The sequence below is a fragment of the Xenopus laevis genome, chromosome 2L (genome assembly GCF_017654675.1).
Source record: "Xenopus laevis strain J_2021 chromosome 2L, Xenopus_laevis_v10.1, whole genome shotgun sequence".
NCBI classification, from domain to species: domain Eukaryota; kingdom Metazoa; phylum Chordata; class Amphibia; order Anura; family Pipidae; genus Xenopus; species Xenopus laevis.
In genome coordinates, this window is record NC_054373.1 from 31,654,985 (window position 1) to 31,667,419 (window position 12,435).

Consider the following 12,435-nt stretch of genomic DNA (forward strand, 5'->3'; position numbering starts at 1 on the left):
CAAAGGAAAGGGAAATGGGAGAGGAGATTTGGTTGGGGGGGGTACTGTTAAGGATAAGGAGGACCACATGTCATTTGTTCAATATGGTACCAGTATTAAATGTACGTTAGAAATGCAAGGAGTCTGACTGGTAAAATGGGAGAGTTGGAGGTGCTGGTGCTGGAGGGAAAATATGATGTGATTGGTGTGGTCGAAACATCGCTGAATGAGTCGCATGACTGGGCAGTAAATATCAGCGGCTATACTTTGTTTCGGGGACAGAGGCAATAGAAAAGGAGGAGGGGTATGTCTGTTTGTTTGGCAGGATTTAAAAGCTTAAATAAAGGAGGAGGTTATATAAGAAATCGAGGGGGCAAAAGTCTTATGGGTAAAGTTCTTCACCAATCGAAAAGAGTCCAGCAATTGTAGGAATTGTAGGTGTATGCTATAGACCCCCCTAGTGTAAGTGAGGAGGAGGAGGCTCAGCTCCTGATGCAAATAGAAAAAGCTGTAATGCCCTTGGTCCAATAAAGGCCGTTTTATTCATGAAACAGTGGGTGCTGGACTAACTTTCTTCACTAATATTGCCAGTGGAAGGTGGCCACTGGAGGACGTGCACCCAGCCAAAGAAGTGAGTTGCAGTTGTGCTGACTACTAATCTGCAAATAGAAAAGGCTCCTAATTTGGGTAAAGTAATGATAATGGGTTATTTTAATCACCCAGATATTGACTGGAGCAACAGTAATGCCATATCAGTTAATGGGAAAAAGTTTATAAACTTGTTGCATGACAATTTTATGACACAGGTTGTTGAGCATCCAACCAGAAAAAATGATATTCTGGATCTAGTGATAGTGATCTCAAATGACTAAGAACCTATAGCAGTCATTGAACCCCTGGGTAATAGTGACCATAATGTTATAGCATTATGTCTGGTGCAAAAAATCTAATTTTAGTGCCTTGAGGGCTGCCTTTCAGAGCATTACAGAACAGAAATGGCTGTCATTTGAAATTATATTAAATCATTACTGTTCTCAATTTATTCCCTAAATGAGTAAATGTTGCACTGATGGCTCAAATCAATCTAATCAGCGACTGACTCAGGATATGATCTATTAAGCTTTAATAAAAATTAAACAAGACTCCAGGGCCTGATGGCATACACCCCCGGGTTCTAAGAGAGCTTAGTTCAGTTTTAGACCAGCCACTATTTCTGATTTTCTCAGATTCGCTTTCATCTGGTATGGTACCTATGTGTGATAACTTACCCTGGTGGTCTAGTGGTGCGGCGGGGACGCCGCCACACCGCTCCTCTTTGGCCAAAATGCCAGATTCTTAGGGCATGGCTTTATGAAGGATAGGTCATGTCAGACAAACTTGATTTGCTTTTTATGACGAGGTAAGTAAGATGCTGGACAGTGGGGGGCAGTAGATGTGATCTATTTGGATTTTGCCAAACCATCGGCACTTCATCAATTTACTAACGGGCACTGGCGTAACTATACTAGCGAAGGAGGTTAGACTGTGGCGCAACTTCGCAGGCGAATTTTTCGCTCTGGCAAAAGAGTGTTAATACACAAATTCACTATGTTTTTGATTTTACTAAACGTTACCTCTTTCGCCAGACTTGCCTTCGCCACCTCTGACCAGGCGAAGTGCAATAGAGTATATAGGACTTGGTCCAAAAAAAGTTGAAATTTTTCCCAAAAAAACGCTGGCGTCTTTTCCTTTTTACAGGGTGATAGGCTGAAAAAGATCATACATTTTTTTTGGGGTACCCTCCTTCCCCCCTTCATTTCCTTACATATGGCACATAAACTAAACTGTGGGCTCATGTGTAGGGCAATATAACAACTCTATTTTCTTTATTAAGGTTCCCTGGGCTTGTGAAGTGTACTGTATTTGCTGCAACATATACGTCCATTGAAATGTAACGTCCCGCCGTATGCAAATTATCTAACGCTAGCGCAACTACGCTATACCTGGCGTAGTAACGACATCGCAACTTAGTGAATTAGCGTTGTCTGTGTGAAGTTGTGCCTTGCGAAATGTGGTGAAGGCGGCAAAGCCTGGTAGTGAATTTCTCCGTGGAAGTCTATCACTGAATCAGTTGTAATGGCTGATACATTAGATAGCTTTAAGAAGGGGTTGGATGGCTTTTTAGCAAGTGAGGGAATACAGGGTTATGGGAGATAGCTCATAGTACAAGTTGATCCAGGGACTAGTCCGATTGCCATTTTGGAGTCAGGAAGAAATTTTTTCCCCCTCTGAGGCAAATTGGAGAGGCTTCAGATGGGTTTTTTTTTGCCTTCCTCTGGATCAACTAGCAGTTAGGGAGGTCAAAAAAAAAGTTAAAAGGTTGAACTTGATGGATGTGTGTCTTTTTTCAACCTACCTTACTATGTTATTATGTAATCCTACAAACAACTTTTCCAAACAGTGATCCTATAATTGAACTAGTGCATTTGTCTGTAGCAACAAACCAGCAGTTAGTTTTGTGCAGGTTGCTACAAGGAGATTAAAATCTTTAAAAAACTTTGCTGGGGCAACATAGAAAATCGGCTCCAATATTTTTTGTGTATGTTTCAAGGCTATATGTAATATTGTGTATAACACCGTAGTCTTGGAAAAACATGTTTACAGATGTCATTAGATTGTTCTCCAGAAATAAAGACTTTTTTCAGTTACTTTCCATTATTTATTTTTTACTGTTTTTCCAAAATCTAAGTTTAAAGTTTGATGTCCTTGTCTCTGGTGTTTGAGTGTGGCAGCTCAGTAATTCAGGCGCAGACTCCAATTTGTACGCATCTCTGGAATATTAGTACGGTAACTATTGTTTCAATTCTAACATCTGCCTTTAATGAAACCCAGAGATTCTGCTCAGCAGGGACAATGATAAGAAATGTATCAACTAAATGTTTCAATTTAGATCAGTTTACAGGGTCGGCGACCCTACTCCTAGAGCTGCTTTAGAAGGTGAAATTACACTTTACACTTCAATGTTAGAAAAACAGTAACACATAGAAAATAGAAAGTAACTGGAAAAAGTTGTTAATTCTGGTGATCTATCTGAAAACAACTAATTGTTTGAAGGTGAACAACACCTTTAAAGCTAAATAAATAAATTAAATCTGAATCTTGAATATATAGTGAATAAAGTACCCCCTCTTGTAAAATATATGGATATTATAAGTTACCGAGGAGTTTCATGACCATATAAAAACACGAGGCCGAAGGCCGAGTGTTTTTATACAGGTCATGGAACTCCGAGGTAACTTATAATATCCTCATATTTTACAACTGGGGGTACTTTATTAATTATAATACACAAATTTTAGTGAGTCATGTGACAGAAATTACATCACTACTCACCGTTTATAACTGATGACATCACTACTCACCGTTTATAAGGATATAATTTACAAGATATTCACGGCTTTTGTGTATTATTACTAAATATAGCACTGATGTATTAAAGCTTAAGCTTTTTTGCCAGCAACGGATTCACAATGAAATTCCATGTTTCGCCATCTGTGAATTTTTTCACGAAACTGTGGCAAAAATTCACCGCAACAAAAAAAGTCACAGAGACAAAAAAAAATCTCCATAAGAAAAACTGGCCATTGACTTTAATGCATTTGGAGAGAAAAGTTGCAGAGACGAAAAAAGTTGCCAGAGGAAAAAACTCATATTGACTTAAGAGCAAGAAAAATGGTTGCATATGAAAAAAAAATGTTGCCGTCCATTGACTTGACTTCAATGCGTTTCGCAAATTCAGGTTAAGACTGAACATGAAGCTTTGTTTCATTAGAAATTACAAAGCATACACTTTTTATGTTTTACATTTAGGTTACAAAATTCCTTTAAAATACTATTGGAATAGTAATTTGTTAAAACCACTGATGCTTGGCACTGCCCTTTATCCATGTGGATAAAAATAAATGTTATTGGTACTAAAACACAGTGTAGTAGAACAATCTATGCACTTGGCCGGCCAGCCTATCTTATTTACTTCACCAATTTCAAATTATAAATAAAACTCAATTGTTTAACTGGCTGCAGTTCATACTGTATATCCTTAAAAAGCTTAAAAAGACTAAAAAAAAAAAAAAGCAATCACTGAGGTTATCATACACCCTCAATCACAGTTCATAGTGTTCTATATTTCATAAATAGGGGTTAAAACTTCTCCTGGATATTATTATAGTTCACCAATCCAGTCAGATAGTATTCAGGAGGTTACTTTGTTGCCAATTCGTATTTTAGTTGTGCGAGCTGCTATTGCTGTGAGTTTAAGTGACTTATACTTTCCACAGGGCAATTTTCTCCCGACTTGTTACTAGCTTAAGCCATAAAGATGTCTATAATATAGTTCAATAGCACCAGCAACTACTGCGGGGCGTCCCCCCATCTCTATATCTGCACATAAAAGAGAGAAGAAAGGGGGAGCAGAGCTATTTTCTTAATTGTACAACAATCGGTGCGGTGTCTCACCCACAGTCGCGGTATCTCTCCGGGCTTTTTCTCCACTATCTTACGTATCCACAGCCTTCCTCCCGTTGATACTGTGTTTAGCAGCTCCACACTCGCAATTCTGAATCCGGGAACCCTCCTCTCTCAATTAGCGTTGGATTGATTCGGCGTGCATTCCACCATGAACCGCTCTACGTTATGAGCTGCAGCCAAAGTTCAGTTAATTTTACGCCTTTGTAATATAGTCGTGCTAAGCGTTTTGCTCGATAAGAGCTTCCTCAGGCGAATCCTTCACGAAAGATTTGGCCGAATACCGAACCGAATCCGAACCCTAATTTGCATATGCAAATTAGGGGTGGGAAGGGGAAACATTTTTTATTTCCTTGTTTTCTGACAAAAAGTCACGCAATTTCCCTCCCCACCCCTAATTTGCATATGCAAATTAGGATTCGGTTCGGTTTGGGAGAAGGGGCCGGATCCAAATCCTGCTGAAAAAGGACGAATCCCGAACCGAATCTTGGATTCGGTGCATCCCTACTTAAAAACAAATAATTATGCAACTTTCCTAAATCATTTAAAGCATATGGTATTCAATCATTGGATAAGCAATTATCTAACAAACCAGATAGTGGAGGGGAATTTTTAATTTGTCTTTATACATTTAACACCTTCTTTTTAGAAAGGGAGCCAATTCCAGCCTTTATCCATGTAGGACCCATTAAGGATACATGACAACCCTGCTATTACCCTGACAGTGAAAGTGGGAAATATTTGCAGGTTATGATTGTATAAAGGAATATGTTTTTAAGAACAGTACAACAATTAATATTAATCTGCATTTCTTTGATATTGATCCTATCAAGTGAGTGAACCTCACCTCAAGTTGTTAGTGATGTGTGGGTCAGGATAACGCGATATAAGTGATATTCTGATACAATTTTCAATTCGTTTTCATTTTTTATTATTTGTGGTTTTTGAGTTATTTATCTTTTTATTCTGTTGCTCTCCAGTTAGCAGTTTCAGCAATCTGGTTGCTAAGGTGCAAATTACCCTAGACACCATGGATTCATTTGCATACAAGATTGGAATATGAACAGGATAGGGTCTGAATAGAAAGAGGAGTAATAAAAAGTTGCAATAACAAGAAATGTTTAGCCTTACAGAGCATTTGTTTTTTGTAAATTTCAATCCAAACCCACCCAATGCTCTTCAGTGCTCCTAATTGTTTCTCTAATAGGTAGATGCCTTCTATATACAGTAGCAGTAGCTCATTCAGATCCCTGTGATCTAGAAGTGCACAAATAAAGAGAACACAGATTTCATGAACACAGAGTGATGTGAATGATGTAAAATCTGTGCAGCGATAGGGTTTTATGATAGGGAAAAGTGATGTCACTCCCAGACTTGGCTGGAAATGTCCAGCAGAGGGCCCACTCTACACATACAAGTAAAGCCATGACTTTAGATGGAAAACATGACTACTTGCTTGCATTTTGCTTATCTTAGAAAAAAAAAGATTAAGTGAGAAATACTCAAACAAAGAATGTCAATGTACATCAAAAGGGAATAAAATAACACTTGGGTGAGGTGGTATGTTAAAAATGTACGTGTAAAGTAATAAGTAATGTTACAAATGGCAGCGACATAGGTTCAGACTAGCGCAGAAGAGCTAAAATATTTACAGTGCCACTGCTGTTGCCTCAAAGTCAGGCAGTTAATAAGGAGCCGGAACGATACAGTGTGCAGTGCATTTTTATGAATTAGGAAATTGTATGGTGGAGTTTAACTGTCCTCTTCCCCTAATGACTCTGCCCCAAAAACCTACAGAAATGAATGAAACCAATGAAGTGATAACAACTAAAGGGCCACTATGCCCTCAAAAAGTCCAGCAGAATTGTTCTCATTCATTTAGTTAACCAAAGCCATTCTCATTCATTTAGTTAACCAAAGCCATCGATCTTTCAATTTGAAAAAAAATTAGGATTTTAAGAAGTCAAATGATAAAAATAATCCATAAACCCATTGTTGTAAAAAGGCAAGGAAAACAAAGTTATACTGAGCCTCTCCTCCTTTGTGCTGCTAGGTCAGGGATTCAAAACCTATGGGCCAGAAGTAAACCCTAAAAATGAACAAAAAACTAATTATCAAGCAGAAAATTAGGTTGGCCTGTCATATAATCTGATGCTAAAGGGCTGATTATTAAATTCTGATGCTGTGCTGCCATGTAGTAATTATCTGTATTAATTACTAATCAGCCTTATATTGTGACATTTATATTCTATGTATATTCTTTGTGTATTCTATGTGTGTGTACTGTATCAGTAAGTGACAGCAGCACAGAGCATGTGCAGTGAATCAGCAGAAAAGAAGATGGGGAGCTACTGGGGCAAATTTGGAGACACAGATCTTTACTGCTAAAGTGCTTTGGTTGTCTGGGGCTGGCACAGAAGCCCAAAACATAATGTACAACACTTCTACTTCTTTAGTTTAACTTTCCTTGTCCTTTAAATGAACAGTAACACCAAAAAATGAAAAAGTGTTTTAAAGTAAATAAAATATAGTGTAGTGTTGCCCTGGTAAAACGGATGTGTTTGCTTCAGAAATACTATTATAGTTCATATAAACAAGCTGCTGTGTAGCAATGGTGGAAATTGAAAAAAGCCTATATGGCACAGGTTAAACAGTGGATAACAGATAACACCATTATGTTCTACAGAGCTTATCTGTTATCTGCTGTGTAACTTGAGCCTTTCCTCCTTTGAATGGCTGCCCCCATTGCTACACAGCAGCTTATTTATATAAACAATAGTAGTGTTTCTGAAGCAAACGCAGCAGTTTTACCAGTGCAGGGCAACACTGCATTATATTTTTATTACTTTAAAACACTTTCATTTTTTTGATGTTACTGTTCCTTTAATAATGGGTTCCTATGCTGTTTAGATACCCCTAAGTAAAGGGAATTTCTTTTTGGAATTGAAATGGTAACCTTTTAGCAAATGTGAATAGCCATAATATAGCCAGTCATGTAGGAGAACCTCACCCGTAATTGGAAAAAAATGACAGGTTTGTAGACAAGCAGAAAGAAGTTAAACTGAACCCAGGGTTAAGCTGTCCATAAACTGAAAGATTTGCTCATTTGGTTGGATCTTAATTAAATTTGTATAGAATCACAATGTATGTGTGTGTGTGTGTGTGGGGGGGGGTTGTGGATTCTGGCAAATGGCTGCTGTATGATACCATAGACAGTCACTATATTTTTGGCTGGTGGGGGCTGTTTGGGCCTCTGTGTACTTAAAAATGCCAGGGTTTATTTTGAATCGACCGGATGGGGGTGCAGACAATGGTGAGAGAAATAACCTTTACTTAAACCTTTATAGTTTCATTCACTCATTTTTCTACTATGTTCTAAGTTTTCTAAATGTTCAGTGAAGGGGAATAGATTATTCAGCACAAAAATGTAGAGAAATATATTCATATTGAACTATTATTTAACCAGAGCCCTTATAATGTTTTCTATGCTAAGGTAAAACTGTGATAAAATTTACAGCAACCCTAGTTGTATTGAAATACCCTAATCCTGTTGCCAGTAACTAGAAGTCTGCACACAGGTCTCATTTCTAAATTTGTACCTCGGTCCCTCCTCCTCATCACAATCCTTGCAGGGCACCTGTGAGCCTTTTGGCTGGATCAACTGGTAGGATTGCCACCTTAGCCCTTTAATACAGCCACATATTAAATCCATATTATGATAACTGATGCGATAAACATCGGAGCTCACCCAGTATCGCTGTGTCTTCCTGGTCGCGGCCCGTGTGAGACGCCGGCTACTTCCCGCCGGCATTCAATGTAGAGCAGTAGTTAGTCTCATCAAATTCGGCGCTGTCCCAGGACACGAAAAGCAGACTACAGCTTCAGTGCAAAAAGGTAGGCTTTATTTCAACACACACATGGTCAGGGTGTACAGCGGTGGGTGTGCAGGGCTGTTAGACTTACGCGTTTCTTGCCGGATCTCCCGGCACTTCCTCAGAGTCATTAGACATCACATGACTCTCAACTTAAATAGTTCACATAATCACATGTTCTATATTCAAATTGCAGTTTGTTTTAAGATATATTTTATAAACACATAAAAGCAATATGCACTTTCTATACTAACGTTTTTTAGACATGGATGTTAATCACTTTGATAATTCAAATGCACCTGTACTTCTAACACTTTAACTATTTAAGTTGAGAGTCATGTGATGTCTAATGACTCTGAGGAAGTGCCGGGAGATCCGGCAAGAAACGCGTAAGTCTAACAGCCCTGCACACCCACCGCTGTACACCCTGACCATGTGTGTGTTGAAATAAAGCCTACCTTTTTGCACCGAAGCTGTAGTCTGCTTTTCGTGTCCTGGGACAGCGCCGAATTTGATGAGACTAACTACTGCTCTACATATTAAATCCATACCCTGCATGGCCAATTAACAATTCATTTAGATCTATGCTAAGGGTAGAACTACATGGGCGATTTAGGTCTGATCCGACTGCACACGACGAAACGCTGGCGTCAAGTCGGATGCGATGAAGATAAGGTTAGTTGTAGGAATGTCAGATGTAGTTGCAGCGTGCATCCGACACGACATGACTGTTGGACGCAGACGCTGCATGCAGCATCTGCATCTGAAAGTTGTGTCGGATACATGCTGCAACTTCATCCGACCATTTCTATTGCTTACCTTATTTCCGGCGCATCTGACTTGACGCCAGCGTTTCGTTGCATGACATCGAATTGCTCATGTAGTTCTACCCTAAGACTTAACTAATTTTTGTGCAGCCATGCAGCATGCATCTACATCAGTTGCTAACTAACCATGGAGTAAATTAATTTAATATGTGGCCGGTATTAAAGGGGTGAGGGTTGCAATACAAGTACAATTTCATTTCTTAGCCCATGTAGGTAATGCCATATTCCCCTGCTGACCATTTTCACTTGCTTTACGTTACAAAAACAAAGGTATTTAGGGAATTAGTATATAATATAAATTGTGAATTCTTTTCTAACTTTCCCTGGAGTCCACATAAAAACATATTCTACATTTTACATAATTAATTGCAGAACTAGAGCAAATGAATTATCATCTTAACTAGATGATATCCCCAGGAGAGCGCTCTCTAGATTATGCACAGGAGGCAGAGAGTCATGCTGGAGAAACCTAGATGCAAATAAACTATTTAGCTATTGATAATTGTAATTAACTGACTACTGTGAATAGGTAACCAAGGAAACAGCAATAATAGCAAATGTATCCACCCCTAACTGGAGACATAGCAGTTTAGTAACTACTCTTTAAAGGGGTTGTTCACCTTTGAGTTAACTTTTAGAATGATGTAGAAAGTGATATTCTGAGGCGATTTGCAGTTGGTTTTTATTTTTTATTATTTGTGACTTTTTTAGTTAGTTAGCTTTTTATTCAGCAGCTCTCCAGTTTGCAGTTTCAGTAATGCGGTTGCTAAGGTCCAAATTCCCCTAGCAACCATGCATTGATTTGAATAAGAGACTGGAATATGAACAGGCGAGGCCTGAATAGAAAGATGAGTAAAACAAATGTAATTATAATAAATGTGAAGCTTTACAGAGTGACCCCCATTCGAAAGCGGGAAAGGCTGAAAACAAATAACAAAGACCAGTTGAAAAGTTGCTTAGAATTAGCCATACTGTAACATACTAAAAGTTAACTTAAAGGTGAACCACCGCTTTAAAGGCCACATGTAACTTTTTTTAAGTGTAGTCCATGATAAAACATGTATTGCACCTGGTAAACTGCACCTTTATCAGAATTCCCCATAGAGCCTCTTCAGTCCCTGACCCTGTTCCAAATTAACGGTGGGTGTGTCAAAACAGTCACTTCCCAGAAGCAGTTCCCAGCTGCTTGCCCACAAGGTGGTGATTGGCATCCTACAGTACCGCTGGCTTGACTCAATAGCCCAAGAAAGCAAGCAGGAGAAATGGAACCGTTGAGTGGTACCTGTAGGAGTTTTTAGCAAAATACCTTCTATTTTTAGGGGTGTATAATGTAAAGGCAAATATTTGTTCTTGACACAATGGACCTATTTATTATGATGTGTAAAACTAAATTCGCTGGGAAAACGCTGTGTAAGAAAGACTGACCAATTTAGAGTCGTTCATGCTGGAAAAGAGAAGCTTAAGGGGTGATATGATAACTTTGTATAATTATATAAAGGTATCATATAGTAACCTCTCTAATTCTTTATTTACCAGTAGGTCTTTCCAGCTGACACAAGGTCACCCATTCCGATTAGAAGAAAAAAGGTTCCGCCTAAATATTCGGAAGAGTTTTTTTATAGTGAGAGCTGTGAAGATGTGGAATTTTCTACCTAAATCAGTGGTAGAGGCTGATACATTAGATAGCTTTTAGAAGGGGCTGGATGGCTTTTTAGCAATTGAAGGAATACAGGGTTATGGGAGATAGCTCATAGTACAAGTTGATCTCGGGACTAGTCAGAGAGTTGGAGTTGGAGTCAGAAAGGAATTTTCCCCCTCTGAGGCAAATTGGAGAGGCTTCAAATGTTTTTTTTGCCTTTCTCTGGATCAACTGGCAGTTAGGCAGGTTATATATAGACATAAAAGGTCGAACTTCATGGACATGTGTCTTTTTTCAACCCATCTTTCTATGTAACTTTGTAAAATAAATGGCAACCTTATAAAGATGTGTGATATTTTACGCCATAGGAACGCCAGATTTTATGCCATTATTTTTCACTGCTTCGGACCTTTGTAAGTAAGTTCCTGCAGAAGTTGTTCAAAGAAAATTGTGTAAAAATATGACACAATTTGTACGCTGTTTTCCCTACTGGCCTTTGGCTGTTGAAGGATGCCGGGAGCTGTAGTTCGTACACAGGGGAAGGCTACATAAAGTATTACTGATACAAATCAAGAGATTCTGGGCAGCTGCCAATGCGACCCCCCTATATAAATATATATATATACATATATATATATATTCACATATATATTAAGCAACAAAAATAGTCCGCACTCATAGGTCTTGTCAAGTGAAAAAAAGGTTGTGTTTATTCAACGTTTCGGCTCTTATACGCGAGCCGTCCTCAGGAAGTGCAAACAAAATCTAAACAAACAAATTTAAACAAATATAATAATTGTATTAATATTTTTGTTTAAATTTTGTTTGTACTTTCTGGGGACGGCTCGCGTATAAAAGCTGAAACGTTGAATAAACACAAATTTTTTTTCACTTGACAAGACCTATGAGTGCGGACTATTTTTGTTGCTTAATACTATGATATTGTTAGTACCAGCACCTAGGCATTAACAGGTGTTCTGAGTGCACCAGGCCACAGTTTGTATATATATATATCTGATATTCTGTGTATCATTAAAGGTGTTTTATCACTTGAAACACATTTTGCATATTGTAAAACATAGGGGCACATTTACTTAGGGTCGAATATCGAGGGTTAATTAACCCTTGATACTCGACCGTCGAAGTTAAATCCTTCGACTCCGAATATCCATCGACCGAACGATTTTCCTTCAATCAGAAATTGGCTAGAAAGCCTATGGGGACCTAACATTGATGCTCGGTAAGTTTTAGGTGGCAAAGTAGGTGGAGACAGTACTTCGACTATCGAATAGTCGAACGATTTTTAGTTTGAATCGTTCGAGTCAAAGTCGTAGTCAAAGGTCGAAGTAGCCAATTCGATGGTCGAAGTAGCCAAAAAAATACTTTGAAATTCAAAGTATTTTTTTATTCTATTCCTTCACTCGAGCTAAGTAAATGTGCCCCATAGTGTTTGTAGCATGTGCCATTCTGTTGTACAATAAGAGTGTGTACAGCAGACCTGCTGGCAAACTTTGCCTAAGTCCAGGGCTAAAAATGAATCCATTGTAAGTGATGGGCAGAGTGAGAAATCTCCCACTAGTCAGTCTTAACGGAGGCATTAGGCACAGTCACTTGT